Raw genomic sequence first — 5,560 nt, forward strand, 5'->3', positions numbered from 1 at the left:
AATACAAAGACAGTAAAAAATTTATAATACTAATTGTTTTTGATTACACTGATATCAAAGTCTATGTTTTCAAAAACCAGACAGCCCAAGGCATGAATACAATAACACCGTACCTTGATTTTAAGGAAGAAAAAAAAAAAAGAAGTGATGGATTTCTCACATTTCTTCTGGTCTGTTGTCATAGTAACAGCACCCCCTTTTCCTTGGCCACCCTTGTTCCTTATTGAATGATTTTAGCAAAGAATGTCCAATTGAAAAGTACCGTCATTTGTCAGGGCACCTTCTCAGGATCCAATTGCTGTGGGCCTGCCTGGTCTTCCAGCCACAATCAGAAATTTCACTGCCTGATTTTTCTGTACCTTTTGCATGTTGGGATCAGGAAACCAGCAGTTAAATGATGTTTGCCTTTGAGAACATGTTAGAGAATTAACCGTTGGCTTGAGATGTTATCTGCCAAATTTGAGTTCCCCAAACATCTCATACTTGGGTTAAGTCTCTGAAAACAGGGATTTGGTAATTGAAGCACTGGCCTGATCTTATCTATGAAGCAGTCAGACAGGCCTTGCCGTGGGAGCAGGGAAACTTCCAGGGCATGGAGAAGGCGGCATGGAGTACTGGAATGGTGAGGAATTTAAAGAAGTATTTATTTAGCACTATCGGTGTACATACTCTTAGTTGTATGAAGTGGCTGTGTGGAACACTTTACAGTTTGTTTTTTTTTTTTAAACATTTGGGCCTGGACTTCTTTTTTACAAATTGTAATCTGAAAATTATACTCTTCCAAAGTAAAATTCAGAAATCTACTCACCAAAGCAGCTGCACAAAGCCGTGATTGACGAGGGACCCAGGGCCTGCATTTAGGTTACGGTATTTAATTCTAGAACTTTATTTTTATTTTTTAATAAAGCGTTTGAACCTCTTTTCCTTTCTCATAGGTCAGCTTCTCCCATCACACCCTTCTCACTAAATTATATCTTAGGCTTTTGAAATAGCTTCAAAGCTCAAGCCTTTTAAAAATAGCCCATCTTCTCGAAAGGTGGGCCGTTCAAGTTTATTTCAGGCTTCGAGGTGGGACACACCTCTGTGACAAGGACAGACGTCAACTGACTGTGCAATGCTAACCCGTCCTTTGTCCTTTCATGGATGTCCACTGGCCTTGGCGAGAAATATGTATCACTTCAGTACAGAAGGAGGTGCCGAGTGCCAGGCACAACGTGGAGTTCCCCACGTCTGCATATTTTTATAACTCTCATGTATTTTGCTTCCTCAATGACATCTCTGTGACAGCCACTTGCCTTGCTCCCGGGGGACTGTTTAGCAGGTTGGTTGTCTTCTGCCTTGCTTCTTGCCCCTAAGTGCTGGCCTTCCCAGTGCCCACTGGAACGTACTTTTTGAGCCAGGCTAGCAGAAGCTCCAGCCGCCACCTCAGGCCTGGCAGCTAGCCAGAGGGGCTGAAGCAGAATGCTGCAGACACCAGGCTTCTTGGCAGTCACTTCACACAGCGGGAAGGCCGGTAACCACCAGCCTCCAAATGAGACTGTCCGCACAAACAAACAAATAAAAAAAAAATCACCAAACACAAACACAAATGAAAGAAACCACACACACACACTCAGGGAGACACAAAGCACAAACTCAAGCATGCTGTTGCCTGAGCCTCTCTCTCTCATCCACTGGCCCCAGTGGGCTTGGTGTCAGGCAGTGGCAGGCAGCTTGGAGATTCCTGTGGTCTGAACATACACCCTCCTCATCACCAAGATGTGCCCGGAAAAAAGCAGTCATGGTCCAGGCTTCTGATTTATTTCTTGATAAAATAGTCTTTCCTTCCCCAGGCTGAACTTGCTCTCCCAGATCTCAGAGAATCAGCCTTATTCCTGTCCACTAAAGCCTTTTGTGAATTAGGTCATTGCTTCTGTGGCCATGGAGTCTCCCAGCTCCCTGTCCCTGTTGTCGGTGCATAATAAGCTCTTAAAAATGCCCTCTCTTAATTGCAATACCACAACGATTCCTTCTCAGAGTCTCCCGGGCTATGCCAAGTGTCACCATGGGGAGGTGTGTGACAGGCAAATTACAGAAGTCCTTAAACAGAAGGAGTTAGTTTTTATTTCATGACCACACAAAAACATGGCCTGCTGTAGGAAAATTATAGTGATGTACCATCTCTCTTCTGTCCAGTTTCCCACCCATATTTATTGTTTCATTACTTAACATTGCACGTCTATTTACAAGCCTGTCCTGAATTATCCGGAAGCCGCTGGAGGCTGTCTCCATTGGGTAGACCTCACGATGCATTCCCAGGCTCTGTCATGTCAACACCCTGCTTTAAGCCCATGCTGCTTGCTTTCTCCCGGTAGGCGTAGCTCACATCTCACAGAGGGGGAGAGTGGAAACTTCAGTGGCTGAATAGCAACCCGAATAATATCTTTCTTTGCTCTGTCCGTTCCATTAAATGTAAGAGATCTTAAGAGCTAACACTATGCAAGAGGTATGCTAAGCCCCAGCATGATGTCGGTGCATAATAAACTCTTAAGAAATGGCCCCTCCTGAGTGCTCAGGCTATGGTCTCTTTGCCTGTCTGTTATAGGAACAAATGCTATTTATAATCTTCTGTGGCCTCCAAGAGAGGTAGACGTTGCTAATGGAGAGTGCCTTCTTTGTTGTTCATGTTGTCCACATGGCAGGATATACCTGGGTTCTGCCAGATATACTTAGTTCTAAAAGGCAGGAAAGCTATCTAGGACTAGGGTGGGTAGAATTAGAATAGACATGTGTGGTGTGGTCTAGCCTGAGAGACTTGGGAGATATGGCATGCTAATGGCATGAAGTTGTGGGTTTGGGAGCTTGAACGCTAACTCCCCATACTAAAGCTCTAACTCCGACTCCTCCCATGAATATTGCAATAAAGTGGACATCCTCTGCTCATGCCCTTTGAGGGAGCGGGTTACTGGGCCAGATACAAATGAGCAAGAACTGGCTGGGGTCATTTGAGCAGAACTGGTTTTCTCCCATCCCTCGCCTTCTGCCTCTCACTCCTGTTCAGGTCCCTCATAGCCCTGATCCTTTTTTTTTTGATGACTTGCAGGTTCTGGGTTGTTGCATTATGTGATCTTTGTATTATCTACATTCTAAAGGGAATAGAAAGTAGGATCCCAGGGCCTACGAGCTCAAGCATGGTGGCTAACTGTAATTGTGCTTCTTCACCGGCCGGTGTTGATCAAAAAGAAAGGGGCAGGAGAAGAGAGACGCAGTAGGAGTGTTTGCTTTTAGCTGCTTTGGAAGGTCTTGTAGGGAAGACGGACAAGTCAACAATGATGATTACAATGAGAACGAAGATGATCTGTAGTCCATAAGGTCAAGATATCTTTACTTAGATAAACACCAGCCACACACAAGCCTGAGCGTGCAAGGAGCAGCAAGGCAGGGAGGCCAGAGCAAAAAGGGCTCCCATGTGCTTTGCTGTCCCTGAAGAACCTATCCTGTGTTATCCTGACCTCACCTTGACCACGCCCTGACAGGCGTGGTCAGGCACACCCGCAGCCAGTCCTTAGGAGGTGTGGTTACGGTGTCTCCCTACAGATGGTCTAGTTTGTGGTAAAGTAAAGTTGGACTTAGGATGATGCCAAGCTCAAGAGTGAAGAGAAGATGGTACTTCAGGCAAGCGAGAAGATGAGAGGGAGGGCATTTATGGTAGCCCAAAGCATGCCCATGGCTCTATTTCACTCTCATTGTACAGGAGAGGTACAACGGGCTGAGTGCTAGCATTGGGACTCTGGGCAGTTCCACAGAAGAAGCAATGTGTCAGCAGTCTGCAAATGAGCAACGAGGAAGACCAAAGAACGGAAATGAAAGATGATCTCCAAGTCTGCTTACTAACCCTGTCTCAGGCATTATCCTCAGCCTCATCTCAGCCATTTCACCACAACCACCTCTGCCTGCTGCCCAGATGGAGCAAGAGTGCAGTGAATGCTGGCATGCCACCAGGGAAACTGGGGGTAAAATGGAGTCCCTTTTATCAAGAGCTGAATGAGCCTGGGTTTGCCACCTCGACTCTCAGACTTCAATAGCAGTTTACATGCAAATGTTTATGGCTCATAGAGGAACATATCCGATTCACGTGACTTATGGGAAGAGAGGTGTAGCACGAAAAAATAAGAGACCCAGAGACAGATATTGGGGTTCAAACTTCAAGCTGAATATCAGAATGTCACTAGCTCCTCCCACTACCCCAGGCTGAATGGGCTCCTCCAGGTGGCTGGAGAATCCTGAGGCTGAAAGTCTTCCTATCTTCCTTTATACTGAGCCTTCCTGTCTTCAGTGTCGCTGGAGAATCAATGCCTCTTACTCAATAGTGAAGACCCTGCTTCTATCTTTTATACTCCTCTAGTGCCGGGATTAAAGGCACGTGATCTGTTACTCTTTTAGACTCTTTTAATCTTGTGTATCCGTGTGTGGCCTTGAACTCAGACAGATTTGTCTATCTCTTAATCCTGAGTCCTAGAATTAAAGGTGTGTACCACCACCTCCTAAATTCTGGCTGCTGGGATTAAAGGTGTGTGCCTGGCTTCTATGGCTTGTGGCTGACTTTGCTTTCTGAATCCTCAGGCAAGCTTTAACAAATCATACATAATAGATTATCCCCAAGAGGTCTGTTTTGGCTCAGAGTTTAAGGGCGGTAAGATATCAGAACAGTTAGGGTGAAGCTTGCGGATAGCTCTCTGTGTCTCTTTCCCTCTCTGGCAGGGTACCATCTAGGAAGCAGAGAGAGCCAGGATACATTATACAATCTCAGGGCTTGTCACTCCTCCCTGTCATCTTCTAAACAAATGCTTTACAGTCTCCCAAACAGTACCACCAGCTCAGGACTGAGTGTTCAAACACACAGGCCTTTTGGGGGAGACATTTCATATTGAAGCCCTAGAAAATATCACTTAAGCCACAAGAAAATTATAGGTTTTTTAACTCTGTTGATATGAAAGATACTGTAAGATAAAAAATTACTTTTATAACTTTGCCACTGAAAATATCAATAAATAATTCTCAGAGCTTGATTAAAGCTGGAAACCAATGGTTTTTTTCCCCCTCAAAAAGAAAGAATTCTTGGTCAATGCTAGAAAATTACTATCTTTGAATTTTTTAAAATAAAGTGTGTATGGAAGAGCATGCTAATTACCAGGGGCTGCAACTCAGAATAAAGCAGACTTTGAATGAGAGAAATTGCTCAGATTTACTGTAGTCACAGATTCTCTGCCATGTAAACAACCCCTGGCTTCGGGGCAGCTTTCTGGCTGAATCACAGAAAGCATCTTAATTTATTTTCCTTTACAGAGACATCATTAATGAGCATGCTGGAACTGGGCTTTATTCCACCTGGTCCAATGTTAACCCCATGTAGCTAATTTTGATTTGATGGATCATTTCCCTGGGTTCAGAACCATGGATGCAATGATGAAACTCGAGTGTCACTTTTGGAGCCACAATTGATGCTTTCAGAAAACTGGGGATGAGCAACTCATCGTCCGCCCCGCCCCCCCCCCCCTCCAAGGGATGGGGTGCCAAGATG

This window comes from Cricetulus griseus, chromosome 10, assembly GCF_003668045.3.
Source record: "Cricetulus griseus strain 17A/GY chromosome 10, alternate assembly CriGri-PICRH-1.0, whole genome shotgun sequence".
NCBI classification, from domain to species: domain Eukaryota; kingdom Metazoa; phylum Chordata; class Mammalia; order Rodentia; family Cricetidae; genus Cricetulus; species Cricetulus griseus.